Below are 15,118 nucleotides of genomic sequence, written 5' to 3' on the forward strand. Positions count from 1 at the left end.
GGCATGCATCAATTGATGCATCTCCAGTAAAACCAAAGAAGTGATTCTCCTGCTCTTGTCAACATTGGTGCAGCCACAGCTGGACCAATGTCTAGTTCTGGACGTAGATCCTTTGGGGTCCCTTCTAGCCCTATGGATACACAAAGACATAAGGTCTCGGAATAAGAGAAATTGGGCCTTCAGCCACATTCTTGGGGTCATGTAAATCAGGGTAGTTTTGTAATAGATCTATGCTGATTACATCAGCAGAGGATCTCTGTAGCTAGGAACAGACACTGTATTTGTCTCTGGACAAATTGTACCTGTGTTTGTCCTGAAACAGAAAAGTCCCAAGATGGCATGTACACACATTGCTCTTCCAATCAGGCTTTGGTGAGAGGCTGAATGCACTGCTGCTTCTCTGCTGTTGATTCAATGAAGCAATCCCAGGATAACTGTTCAGACGCATTTTGCAATGCCCCAGGATAAACTATTAGTACTTCTTATCCCTTGAATATTTACAGGATTTACTAGCCAATTGCCCATCAAGAATGGCGGGCGTGGTGGGGGCTGAGATGCAGTGCAACCACCTAACACCCCATGCTGCCGCTGTTCCTCCTCCTGCAGGGAGCAAACTTATCCCCCACCCTCTGCCCAGTCCTTGGCATGGCTTCAGAATCATGGCGGCATTCCCCCATGCTTGGAGCACTCTGATTGGCTGTTTCTGTCAGCCAATCAGAGTGCGAATAAAGTGTTATGGACAGACAGATTTAGGCTTTTATAATATTAAAATCCTGGACCAACAGACGTGGACATTTGAATGTATATATTTTGTTTCCTAGACAAATGCAACGTGTGTGTGGCCTGTAAGTTGTGGAGTAATCATGCAGTAGAGCCTTGGTCACAAATCTAGATAGATTTTGACAAATTAGAAAGATTTCTGGGGATAGCAATTCAAACGCAGGGGATTGCTTTGTAAGGAGAATTCAGAAGTAACTCTAATTCTGATTGCTAATGAGTCCATCACTGTGGAAGTCGGAAACTCTGGGTAAAAGGCTGTAAATCAGGTGGACATATGAAGTGCAATTCTATTCTGCCTGCTTGAGTCCCTGAAGAACAGTCATGGGAGAGGTGGGTGGGTCCTTCTCCTCCTTGCTGCTCTTTTGTGGCTCAGTTTGCTGCCTGCAGTGCACAGGCAGGGCATAGATTGGGAGGCATAATGGGCTTGTAAAAGCTAAAGGAGCAAAGGCCTCTCATTTTATGGTGACCGCCTGGTCTGGAATCTGGATTTTCAGGCATCTCTGTTCCTTGAATCTGGCAATAAGCAGTTCTGCTCTTGGTTCCAATTTACATATGCTGCTCCCTGGCTCTCGCTAGCCCTCACCCTGCTCCATTGTCTGAAGAGCTCCTTCCTCCTTTTAAGAAGCCCCATGATAACCCCTCAAACATTTGCTGAAGCACATTGCCAACCGTACACGGCAGCCCTCTGTGGTACTAGTTGAGCTCTGTGTATGTCCTCCTCAGTACCCAGCCTCTCCCCCGAGACAGAGATGGTTGCCCTCTAGTGGGCAAAGCAAGCCAGTAAGAGAAAGCAACCTGGCCAGATTATAACTTCAATTACCACGACTAAGGTTATTGATATGCACCGACATCTGAACTCCCGTGAGAGCCGTTAGATAGATATGTTTATTTCTGAGGACTAGATTGCAGGAAATGCCTCGCTGGAGAGGAGCAATAGAACAAAATATTTTCCAAACGTATTTTTCATCCAACCCATACAAAATAATTTTCTTCTATGATCAAAGAGAGGCTTGAATATCCCGCTACATAGATTTCCCACCTCCCAGATTAATTGCGGAAGGTGGCTGCTATTTTTCTTGCTATTTTTTGCCCAAGTAAATGTCAGATAATTCACATCTGTAAAACCTTATTTAAAACCAGGGCTGCGCTAATAAAGCTTTTAAAGGGATGCTGTTGGTTAGGGGCCCAAATTCAGATCTTGAGCAAAGAAGAAAAACAAACAGATAAAAATTTTAGTCTAAATACTTTAGATTTAGTTGAAATACATTAAAGAAAAGAAAAATCAGTCAAGGACAGAGACCAGATCCCCATGCAGAGCAAATGAGCCTGACTTGATTGACTTCAGCGGAACTGTGCTGTTTATAACTGGTAGAATTTGACCCTGATTATTTTAGTTTGGATCTAAACCTTCCCCTGTCCCCTTCGCAAAGCAAACATAGCAGCCTTCTGCTATTGCTTGAGAATCAAGAAATGTATATTACCAGTCTATTAAATTGTTCAAGATCAGTGAATTACCCGCATAAGTTATATGTATTGTAGTAGTGTCTCAACCAGATTTGGGGCCTTCTAATGCTAGCTGTTGGGCCCACTTTAGGACTTTGTTGTTTTTGCCTTGGATAGCTTGAAAAAAATAGGTGATTGCAGTAAGATATGATCTGACATAGACAGGGAAAAATACAGGTAACAGAGGTAAAGAAGTTTGAGTCTCACTTGCTTTAGTTTGGGAGGGGACCTGGATTGTATTTTTCTGTTCTTGGGGCAGTTCTGACACTGGCCCACCCCTCAGCATAAATTATGACTGCCACTGAACTGCTGTAAATTACTCCAATGGCCAGGAGTGGTTGTGGAAGCTGAGAATCACAGAGGTGCTGTATTTGGGTATGCGCTCCTGTCCTCAGCCCTCCTGCATGCCCCTGAGGCATGAGCAGTGTGCTGTCAGTGGTTGCTCTGGACAGGGAGCATCCTAAAAGCACTGGCTAAGCTAAACCCAGGGCTGTTTTCTACTCCCTGAGTGGCCCAAAGCATTGGATTGAGGGAGCTGATTTTCAATTTGAAAGTCTTTCTAAATAAATAACAGCCTAAATCATGTTGAAGCCAAACTGCAATTGCGTGACCATTGCTGTTTCCAGGGACAATAGCAAGTGCTTCTTAAAGAAGTTATGTGATATCATTTTTGAAAACCCCTGTTATTCAGAAACTACCTGAGACCTTGCAGTAATATCTCTTTCCACTTTTGTCTGGCCCTTTCCCCATATTTTGCATTTCTTGGGTCTCCGCTCTCATTCTCTTCAGGCTGTTGTCACTTTGTTCCCTGCGTTGTTAGGGGTAGTGACGTTTCTTCTCCTGTGTGAGCACGAATATACCTAAAAAAGCTCCTGTTAGCATTACTTTGTCCTCCCTTAATTTCAGCCACCTATTTGTCTTAGGTGATTGTCTGTAGGTGTTCTTAGGAAATACCGTCTTATTACTATATATGCAGTTGGGCATAGACCTATCCGACCCACAGATGTTACAGGGGAAAGACCTCTCTTTTCCTCATAGCCGCCTAGCCTGATATCTCCATTATAGGCCCAGTCCTCCTCCATTACCTTCTTTCTGGTAATATGGCAATAAGGCCTCCCATTGTTAGCCTCCTGTCTGGTCAGGGCCTTGAAAAGGAACACATTTTAGAAACTTCTAAAATGGTCCCCTGTGGCACCTTTTCTCACCATGTTCATATTGTGATGAGAACTAAACGATTTCTGGTTTGGTTCCTGTGTCAGAAATATGTGTTGCATGCCTTTTTTTCAAGGGTAAAAAATTTCCTTGTTTAGCTCTGAGGGGTCATGAGATCTCTGGCCTTAGCTGGGTTAATAGGCAAAGGCTGAATATTGAGCATATTGACTTAGCCTCAAGCTAATGCAGCTTTGTGCAATAAAGGAGTCATTGCTCTGGTGGTTGACCAGGAGTAAAAAAAAAAATATATGGTGTTTGAAGATGATTGGATGGATGGAAGGGTAGAATATCAGCAGAGGGAGGAATCAATGAACAGGTAAGATGGTCAGAAATACATACGATCTAACTTTGGAGTGTATCACATTTACAACCCACAGAGATGTGGTGTATGGAAGTATAGCCACAGTTTATACATAGGGACCTACTTAATTCATGGTTTCACAGCTTTTGCAGAAATGGCAAAATCCAGGATTCTCTGAAAAATCTGTGAAATCATCAACAACAACAACAACAAAACTTAATAAAAATCAAATGTTGCCTCCCCAGTGGGAGCCGTTGTCGTTGTTGCTGGGATGAGAAGGCACTGACTGGCGGGGTGGCATGAAGGGCAGCATTCAAGATGGCAGCCACCCCCTTGTTCTTCCCCCCAGCCTCTCTGCCAATCGGAACCGAGGCAGGGCCTGCCATGGACTGCCCGTGAGATTGGCTCTGCGTGCTGTGAATGGGCTGCAAAAACCCTTTGTCTCACCGCGATTTAAGTAGGTCCCTATTTATACATCCATTTAGATAGCTAAAATCATGTGTCTTTTTAGGTACATTATTGAGTGGTGTGTTATAAAGGTTTTCTGAATACCTAAGTTTGCTTGGTGTATTTAGTGGCACAGCCAATGCATTCCACATGTGTTTACCTGGGATGCTTACCAAGAGCCAGCCAGTCAATTAGTTACTTAGGTTAACTAAGTAGGTTCAGAATTCAGTGAGTATCCCACTGACCTCAAGTGAACTTTCTCCATGATTACCTAAGAGAACCCATTAGGTCCCATCTGTTCTCTCACTGACAGAACCCAGCCCATATCAGGTCCTGGGAGCTTCTTAGTTGGAAATGTAGCTATTAGTGTCACTGCTGGGACACCTACTTCAGCCTCGTCTCTGGAAGGCTTCCAGTCCAGGAGTGGGAAATCCAGCAAAGTTGGCTGAATGCGCCAGATATGAGCACAGGCCTGGAGGTAGATCCTTGACTTAGAGAGAATCCATAGTTGTTGCTATTGCCTTGAGATAAGGCAGGCAGATCCTAGAATTACCTCCAGTTGTGCAGAATTTGACCTTATAAGGCAATCCAGTGTCAGTAGTATTGTGTGCTGGGCTTTGTTCCTTACATCACAGAGTGTATTCTCCACCATACAGTGACTCCAGTACTTCCCCAGTAGCACATGTCAGTGCTGCATCCCCAGGAATGCATTTCAGAAGAATTCATACTTCTCTGTCTGGAGCAAGATGAATCATTTGATAGCTGGACTCTTCAAAATGTTTCCTCACAGCAAGCAGAAAACTTGTTCCTTTAAAGTCCAGTCATGTGGCAAGGTACAGCTGAATTCTCTTCAACAGCAATCTGCAATACAGAGAAGAAGCCTACTGGGAATTTTTTTGTTGTATTTTTACCTGGAGTTTGCTGCACCAAAGGACATTTGGATGCCAAAAGAGAACATTGCTATTCTTTCCTTTTGTGCAGTGACATCCTTGGCATGACAGTGTATCTGGTCTATGGCTTATTCTTGTTTTTATTACCATTCAGATTGTCACTTTCTTCTACATTTGTAACACATCACAATTTCACTGGCCTCAGTAAGGGCCTGAATCTTCTTGTGTCCATTGGAAATAAACAGTGAAAGTCTTTCTACTGACTACAGTGCTGTTGGAGTGAGGCCTTAAAGGAAGAAGAGTATTTGGGGGCTGGAAGCCTTAGGGATATAAGGAAGGAAGGCTTGGACCCTTTGGAAGGTCCAGACATTAATTCCTATCATTCCTGGTAGTATTTGCTGAGGTCCTGTTCTTGTTAACACTACCTCAGATGCATTGTGCTGATTCTCTTTGGGCACATGATCTCCCTGGTGTTTCCTAAGTCAGTACTCCTGTCTCTCACTGCTGCCCATGTAGGCAGCCTCTGCATCTCTATGAAGTCATGACCATTGCCAGGAAAGCACCAATAGGCTTTACATTAGCTGCTGACAGAGTGTGTCTACACATGCATTTGATCCGGGAGCATGAGTAAACTACTCCTGAGTAAATGCTCCTGGGCAGGTGTCTACATGTTCAGGGAAGTGGGAGCAGATTTGCTCCTGGGGCCCTGCTGCCATGAGGGGGAGCTGGAGGTTCCAGCTGCAGGCGCCTGCAGCTAGAGGCCATCTTTAAAAGGCCACTTCTCTGGCCAGAAGTAGCAGGCCCAGGGCACAGGCAGCATGTAGAGGCTCTCTCACCACATTCTGGTATGGCCACTGCTGCTGTGCCTGGACTGGCCTAATGGCTGGCCCTCGGCAGGGGCACCACTGATATACTCCTGGACACCATTCCTGGGACCAGTCACACCTTCCTGGGTCTCAAGCCCCACCACCTCTGGGCCTGCCAAGCCAACCAGTACTGGTGACTGCACATCATCCAGGCCACCTGGACCAAAGAGCGGTGGCTAGAGGCAATCTGTATGACCCAAGCCACCTTCCTGGACCTCCTGAAGTAGCTCTGCCTGTACCTGGAGTGGCAGGGCACCACCATGTAGCAGCCCCTCCCTGTGGGCACCCATCTGGCCATCACCCTGCTCAAGATGCAGGGTGGCCATCACCCACCAGCCTCTGCTGCATTGGCCACCTTCAGTGTATTTGGGCCCTGGTCAGGACTCACACCCCCATCACCTGCCCACCCTGTGGCTACCATGCTGTGGTAGAGCTCGATTGGCTGTGGTAGCAGTTGGGCTGAGGCTCCCCAATGGTGACCCAGAAGTACACCAGGCATGTCCAGGGATGCTGATGCCAGGATGAGGCAGGCTCAGTGGGAGGGGCAGAATGCAGCAGCGGAGTTCAAAACCTGCTTGGACACGGGGTGGAAGTGGAGGTGGCAGCTCCACAGTAGCCACACATTGGAAGGCTGACCCTGGCAGGGGCAAACAGTGGAACCCACAGCAGCAAATGGTTCTCATTGGAGGAGCCGGATCAATTGCTGGAGAGTCAGAACTGGGCTTCAGCAATGATGACTACTGGAGACAGGCCAGGATGACCTACAGACAATAGTGTAGTTGTGAGTACTGAGGAAAGAAAGCTGAATTTCCCTTGCTTCAGTATATGAATAGCGGTGTGAGAAGGACTTGTTAGCTCTTGAGTTGGGGGGAAATGTACCGGTGCAGAGGATTGCATAGACCTTCATGACAGTACTGGGAAGAGACTATTGCAAATTCTGATTAAACATTATTTTCCGGTGTTGTCATCTGAGAGGTGCCAGGTGGGGTGTAGGGGAGGCGGAGCCCTGAAACACGGGACCTTTGGCATCTTTGCGGAGGTTATACGAGGGTAAGGAAGATCAACCTCTCTATTTTTATATGCAATATTAAAGACATGGCAAGCAAGAACTTACAGCATTTGCACAGACACCCTAGCTGGCAAGCTAACTATGCACTGGAGAACAAATATTCACTCTCTGGGCCAGTGGTTCCACTGGTCATTGAAGGACATGCATGAGAGGTTACATGTCCCTCCTACAACCAGTGGGGCTTCCACTCCATTGTGCTCCCCTTGCCTTCCAGAACTCCAGCCTGCCAGCCATGGTGCAGAGTGGGTGCTTTATGCCAGGTGGTGGTGCTGCCCTTCCTCATCAGGGACCCCACCTATCTACTCCTTCCCTGGCTCGTGGACCTACACAGACCACATTGACTGCTGCCAGGCCCACTTCAACAGGTGCCTGGGCCAGACCCGCTCCCTCATGGAGTGTACCTTTTGCCACCTCCAGGGATGCTGGCACACCCTCACTGCCTGTGCTGAGTTGGCTGAGGCCAACGTCCCCAGGGTCATTGTTACAGCCTGCATGCTGCATAACAACTGTGAGGCTCGGGGGATGCTCTTTCATGAGGCCAGAGTGGAGAAGGCAGAGCGGGCAGAGGATGCTTGGCAGTGGGAGCACCAATTGTGGTGGCAGCAACAGTGGCGGGCCCCCCTGCTCATGCCCCAGGCAAGCAGCACACCTACCAGTGGGGGCCAGGGCACCAAGTGCAAGAGGCGCTGATAGACCACCTCCTCCTTCATTCTCTGCTGTAGTCTGCCTGGGCAGACTCCTGTCCTGGAGGGCCCTCCTCTCAGTGAAGGGCTTACCATGTGGGTGGGGCTGGCATGCCTGGTAGCTTGGGTAAGTCTCAGTTGGCAGTAAAGTGTAGCTCCTGGTGGAGTCATTGGTTGGAGGGCTGCAGTGTGTGGCTGCCTGGGCAGACGCCCCTTAGGAAAGAGTTGGTGCTGTTGGTGGCCAGTGGTGACATGGACAGCCATGCCTTGTGGCTGGGGCTGAGGTTGCAGAGCTGACAGGGCAGGTGCTGTACTGGGCTCCTTGAGCTGGTGGAGGAGGCTGGGGGTGGGGAGCTTGGTAGGTTGGGCTGCTGGTGGACTGAGGGGCCCTTCCCTGGTGACATATCACCACAGATGTCAGGCTGAGCAGGGGCTCAATACTGCAAGACACAGTACTGGGCCCATACTGTAAGACAGCATGGCTGCAGCCTGAGTCCCAGGGCACAAGGATGGCATCCAGTTACTGCATCAAGGGCATAGATTTGCAAGACTCCCTGACCGATGGTTGTGGTCAGTGATGGTGACCCACTGTGCCCTAAGGACCTTGACCTTTATGCAACACTGGTGTACCAACCAGTCATGCCCACGCTCCTGCATTTGGCCTGACAGTCCCTCCTAGACTTTGGCGTTAGAGTGCCCTCCCCATGAACTACCTCTGCACCTCTGTTTCACCCCACAGCACCTTCATCATTCTTCTCTGTTGACCAGTTGGGGCCCTGAGAAGCATTATATAAAGTCAGTGATGATGCCATTAGGGCTGCAGCGCCAGCTCTCTGGGCCTCCATGTTGTTGTCCTGGTACTGCTGGGCCTGGGCGGCTTCCTGCAGCACCCAGCACAGGGGCACAGTGCAAGACTAGGAGCTGCACAACAAGGCAATGTCCTGCAGGGTCTGGGCAGGCTGCTGTGGGTTGGCTGCGGCCAGCTGGAGCTAGCCCCAGTGGTCAGAAGCTGGCTGCAGTTGGGCCTGGGTGCTGGCAGACCTGGCAGGAGCCTGCAGCACCCTGCATGGCTGGACGGCATGGCCTTGACAGCTGTATGGCACTGTGGTGCCAGGGAGTGGCATCACAGTGCAGGCAGGCTGGCACAGCTGGCCTGTGCAGGGGGAGCAGTGGCCCCAGGCTCGCTACACATGTGCCCCAGGGCTTAGACTTCCTGCAGGCTTTTAAGCACCTGGGGCTGGGGCTGCCATAATGCTGGCCCAGCCCTAGGGCAGGAGAGACTCCCAGCCCTGAGCCTAGTGACGGGGCTGAACGAGAGCAAATTTGCTCCTGGTTGGCATCTACATATGTTATACTGCTTAGTAACTACTTGCGAGTAATTTTGCCACTTGCATTTGCAGGTAGCAAATTTACTCAGGAGTAGCATGGTTTACTGCACAGTAAGCATGTACATGTGTAGATGTGTATGCTTACTGCCCAGTAAGCTGAACTATTGTGCAGTAAAGCATCTTGTGTAGACGCACACACAGAGTACTACAGTCATCACCACTGGCTTTTAAATAAAGCAAGACCAGAAATGAAATAGTTCTTTAGCTTCTATTTGCTCAAGTAATTTTATCTTTAAGCTTCATGATTATTCCCCTGGCAGCTGTCAGTCAGGTATGGAGCCTTGAAACACGTATGGGTGATTGTTTGAACAACTGTGGTCGTAGTCTTTGTGGATGTAGAAATTGCTGCCTGTGAGCCTTTCAGCGGAGTCCATCCTTCCACATCATTGGAGATGTGTAAAAAGGGGTGCCAATCTAGCTTTTAAAGTCTATGGGATTCTTTCTGCCATCTTTAATGGGAATTGCACTGGGTTCTCAATCACCCATGGCCCCCAGTGCAACCCCACCCCCCTTTTAAACTATTGTCTTTTTGCTTTTACATGGACAGTCTGTTTTAATTGTTGGTATTACACTGGATTGGAAGTGTGTTATTCATTGCATTGTTATTAGTATTACTTTTGAAAACACCATTAAGAAGTAGCCTTGATGAACTGTCTAGACTTACTGAATGACTTATAGACAGACATAGTTTGAGTACTTTCACACTGATAAAACTGGTATTTCCTAGCCATCTTAAACCTCACAAAAATATTTTTGGAGCTAGAATCACTTGGCATCACTAAGCTCATTAAAGTGGGACAGGCTCATGTAGTACTCTGATAGGAGACTGCTAAGGAGATCACAGGGTGCTTCAGGAAGTGATGGAATTCATTCAGTGATGCCTTTCCATTTGCACAGCCATAAGTGGCTTAGGCAAAATGTAGAGGTTTCAGTTTTCTGGGGCCAACAAGTTTCTTCAAATTTGTCAGTGCTTCTGGTCTGAGATGGTTCTGAACCCATGCCTCAGGTCCAGTACTTGAGGACAGCATATAGCAGAAGGTCCTTCCTTTGGTATAACAGGTAAAAGTAAAGTACTGACTGAACTAGAGTTCCCATAGCTTACTTCACATATATATGCTAGCCTTGGGCCTGGCAAGATTCCAAATGAGGCCATTCCATTGTACTGCCCTGAAGTCCTTCTGCAGCTCTCATTCACACTTCTTAATCTCAAGGGCTGTCTTGAGGTCCCTTCCAGTCTTATTGTCTAGGATTTCTCTTGTTGCTGTTAGAGCAGCTGCCCTGATCCACTCCATAGATGCCTTTATAGGGTCTGATTCTGCAAGATTCTGGAGACCACCAACTTCTAGGCTAGGGACAAACATTACACATAAAGCAGTTTAAGTAATCAGAAACTGGTTTAAACCTGTAAGAGAACAGATGTTCAGTGCACATAAACAAGTCTGAAAATGGCTGAAACCGGTTTGAGATAAACCTTGTTGAATGTAGTATCAGATTTAACTGATTTGGCTCAAACCAGTTTATGCAATGTCTGTCCCAGACCCCTTGCTAGTTTAAATTAAATCAGACTCCCCCAGCATCCCAGCATGCTCACTGGGCTGGGCAGGGCTCTCTGCTCCACAGAAGGGCTGGCCCCTCCCCTCTGCTACCTGGCTGCAGCTCTGGCAGAGACTGGCAGGCATCTCCTTGGTTTCTGCTCCCCTTCTCCCCTCCCCTCCCCACTCTCTGCTAAGCAGGCATTCCCTCATTCCTCACAGACACCTCTCAGCATTAGGTAGCAGACCTCTGAGCTGTGGCACACTGGAAAAAGGCAGAATCAACAGGTAGCTGGTAATGTCCCTCTGTTGTTTTCTTAATGGGCTGATAAACACTGAGTTAGGGGTGATAAATATTCCCTGTTGGGCTTCTGTGGGGCTGGGGGGGTAGGGGAAATCCCACCCTAATCAGAGTGTCCTGCTGGGACCTGGCCATGCCCCCCCTCAGCTCAGCTCTGGGTAAGGGAAGGGAGGGCTGCTGTAGCAACCCCCCGGCTTCTAGCCTGCTCCACTGCAGGCACGTGCTTACATTTCTGGGATGTCTGTCTGGTTACAAACTGATTTAGCCAAGCCAGGTTAGACTAACCTGCAAAGATTGACTCAATTCAGGCTCAGGCTTTTTGAATGTCTGTCCCTAGCCCTATTGACTTTAGCAAAGATGAAGTTTGTTAGCATCATTCTCATGCCATTTGGCACCTTACAGCCTTGGGCCCCACCTTATAAGAATACTTTGGGATCTTTGAGAGGGAAGATACTGGGGGACCAGCACAATATATATTGGCATGGTTTGCAAAAATGCAGCTTACCTCAGGCAGTGAGTGGAAATGTGGGAGAGCTGACTCTTTGGAAGAAAAAAAAAGAGAGAAAGCTTTGAAGATGCCTCCTTTACTACATACACAGTGCAGAGTAAGTCCTTACCCTGACTGTTTCACATGGGATGGGGACAGCTGAAAATTCTCACACTTTTCTGTTGCTGGATCAGATTCCACTAGTGGAAGGAGGCCCGGGTGTCTCAGTGAAATATCTCAATAGGCCTAGGCCCCTCTTGACATTAGGTCAAATATTCTGGGTCGCATAGTTGAGGTCCTCGTGATGTAACTCAATATTACGATGGATCAAGTGCTCCCTGCCACATGGAGCTAACATGTTCCTGCACTGACATACTCCGTACACTCAGCAGATGCTCAGGGAGAGCTGAGCTTTTAACCGTGCCTGCTCCACAAGGTCCAGGCCATGATGGTAGAGAAAGAGAATCAGCCACCTGAGGCTGCACTTACAAAAGCACTTTTTGCTACTGTTTGGGCACTTCTACACAAGATGCTCAATGTGCAGTAGGCTAATTCTAGTAGACTAATCAGTCTACTGCACATTAGCATCACAAAAAAGCATGTGCCAGTGCTACTGTGCAGTAGTGCTGATTATGGCACATTAATGAATATGTAGACATGCCCATTCCAGTCTAAAGAGCGGGGATTGGGAAGTCAGATGAAGAGAAAGAATGTGGAGTTGGGGATGGCCGAGTTTCTTTCAACAGTAGGGAAGACAGGGAGAGGGATTTCATATTTTTGGAAAATAGCTGGCATTCCTCTTTGTCATGAGGATTTGTTCACGTGGGGCTGGAAGGGTAGCTTAAAAATGCATGTCCTGCTGTGTCCAGGAGGAGAAAACAAGTTTGTAGGACTTTCATCTCACCTGGTGCCAGAGTCTGAAATGAAAGCCTGTTAAATGGCTAAGTGTAGGTAGTGAAGAGAGTAAATCTATGTATATTTAGCAGCTGGCAGGAATTCCACTTCAGAGGTTTGATCCTGAACCAAGAATATGAAAAAATCTGACCCTTCTTCCAAAAACAGCTACTTCTCTAACATCTGTGAAAGGTGAAATTGTTGCCAAGCACTGAGCTATTATGATTTGTCTTTTGATTGTTTGAAGTCTCCTTAAGATGGATTTGGTTCTGGTGCTGTACTTCATACCATCTGCTCCAAGTGAGATGATTTCACTGGTTGGGAGACTCCTTTGTTTCATAGAATCATTACATACAATTTGACAAACGTATTATCTTTTTCCCAACAAGAAGCATATTGCAGGCTGAATTCCTTAAGGCCTTGAATGCTTTCAAACAAAGTGGAAAAAAGAGGTTTAGCAGGAAAACCTAATGCTATTTTTACTGCAGAATTGCTCTTTCACCTAATAAAATTCCTAGAACTTTTAAGGCCTTGTGAAACTTTATGGCTACTTAGGTTGGCTCTTATTTTTATATTCATACTATAATTCATATAATTGATAATGACAATGTGGTAAATGTCAGCTGTGTTACTAATACTTGTTTTTTGCAAGGTGAATCCAGAGTTGGTGAAAGGCGGTGAACTGATAGCAGGGAAGACTGATGTGTTATAGTTAATTGCACATGAGTTATTACTACACCACATGCAGTGCAAGCATCCCCTCATTCAGCCCCCCTGCCAATGTGTCTCATACTTGACCTGGAAGGACCATAGTCAAGGATGACTGTTATGGCCCATTCAACTCTCAGGCGCTGTGCTGAGGATTCAAAGAAGAGTTGCAGTTAATGCCAATGGGGAAGGTCTTTTCTGTAACCTGTCCACTAGAAAATGGACCGAGATCAACAAATTGTTTTAGGCACATCATTAAACTGCCACCCAATAGGAATGACTTTTAATTCCTGTCACTCTGGGGTAGGATTGGAGTCCTCAGCTAGCCTGGGTTCTGAGACTTTTTGCCATTCTCCACATATGCCCTTATCAAGTGGTAGGCTCCTGCCCTCTCTTCTCTGGAGTGGGATCCTACAATCAGGCCATTCTCCAGTCGGGTCGTTGGGTTACCCAAGTTGCTAACAATATTACCATAGGGGAGGCTACTGGGATTTGGCCCTGCTAGCGATTCCCTTTGCAGTGGCATTAAGATCTCCTTCGGAACAAAGGAGTATTAACCTATCAGAACACAGACAGCTTTTATGAAGATGGATCAAAACCACAGAGTCTTATATACACTTTTTCTTACTTAAACTTCACTTTTTATCTCTATCTCAGGTAGCTCCTTGCTTGTAACATACTCGCCATGTGTCTGTGTATCAACTTCAGCCAGCTGACAACTCTTTCTTCCCTGTTCTAGCTTGCTCAGACTCCAAGGTTTTACTGTCTCCTTCGATTGGAGGTTTAGGTCTGGGAGCCTGGCAGGGAATAGCAGCTTCTCTGTTGTTTGCTTCAGGAATGCTGGTACCATATTTCTTTGCATACCTGTTTCAAAAAATAGCTTCTGGAAATTGGAGTGAGGATTGTATGTGAGGAAATATGGTAAGAACAGTTTTTGCTGCTAACTGGGTGAAAGCAAAAGTAAGGTCTGCATGCTACCCACAGGGAGCAGAACAATGAGCAGGCTTGGCTCCCTAGCTGCTGTTACTCATTGACTTACTACAAGAAAAGATGTTTTATTTTTCTTCATTCCGCCTTTCTAAAGCCAGGTCTGTATTTTATTTTGGAGCATATTGTATGTAAGAAAATATGGCACTTTTTCTGGGACAGAATCTTATTTGCTTGGTTTCATTTCTGTTGGTTTCTCTGACAAGCCCATTGATTGAACTCTATGCAGCCAAATAAAGCAACATCATAATATCAAACAAGCAACCTGAGGCATGTATAATATTTAGTTAAAAAAAAACAACAAAAAAACCCCCCAACCCCCAGGCTGGAGGAGATGGAGCCCCTGGGACTCCTGCACCCACGCTGCCCCAGCCCACATCATCCCCAGGAAGAGTCTGGTGGCTCCTCTAGAGGCATGCCACCGGGCCACCAAGCTTGGGGCAGGGGAGGTCCCGTGGCCCCCCCGATCTTTACACGGGCTAGGGTGGGCTGCAGCTGTGAGCTGGGCTCAGCCTCTGCTTCATGTCTCCATGCCTCGCCGCTGCCACTTTGAAAGCAGCAGATGCTGCCATGTGCATCCCGCCACCGGGCAGGCTGGGCAGTGAGGCATATGGCATATGGCAATGCCCTACCCCACTCTCTCCTGCACTGTGGGGGTCTCGATCTGTCCTCTCCCAAGCCTACGGAAATAAAAAAAAAACCAGATTAAAAGAAACTCACCTGCCTGTGGCTGGGCCGGCTGCTCAGCGTGCCCGTCCCTTCCCCCTGCTGTAGGACCCTGTGGCCGGGCTGCCCTAAGGCAATGCATGCTGCTGCTCTGTTTGGGGGGGGCTGAGCCCCATTAGCCCCTCACTTCCGCTGCCCATGTGCAGGGGGTCCTTTAGCTGTGGGGTCCCCTGTGGCCACAGGTTTCACAGTAGTGTTAGAAATGGAATATTGTTAGAAATGGAGTATTGTTAGAAATGCACAGCTTGCATCTTGCACCCGATAAGAAAGAAACACTGCCAAGGACTTTTTTCCTTTCCCAGCCTTGCCACAGCTTTTCTTATGCTAAATCGCAGACTCTCCCC

General features: G+C 47.4%; 1 long non-coding RNA gene across 1 annotated transcript; it reads right to left on the reverse strand.

Moving 5' to 3' along the window:
* Nucleotides 1-12,085: 12,085 nt before the first annotated feature.
* Nucleotides 12,086-14,914, reverse strand: LOC109310283. Its single transcript, XR_002101179.1, has 3 exons — nt 14,769-14,914; nt 13,742-13,944; nt 12,086-12,780 (listed from the first exon to the last, which is right to left on the reverse strand). It is a non-coding gene; the product is annotated as an uncharacterized LOC109310283 (long non-coding RNA).
* Between the last annotated feature and the right edge of the window lie 204 nt (nt 14,915-15,118).

The sequence above is a fragment of the Crocodylus porosus genome, unplaced genomic scaffold, assembly GCF_001723895.1.
Source record: "Crocodylus porosus isolate Cpor-Errol unplaced genomic scaffold, CroPor_comp1, whole genome shotgun sequence".
Taxonomy (NCBI): domain Eukaryota; kingdom Metazoa; phylum Chordata; order Crocodylia; family Crocodylidae; genus Crocodylus; species Crocodylus porosus.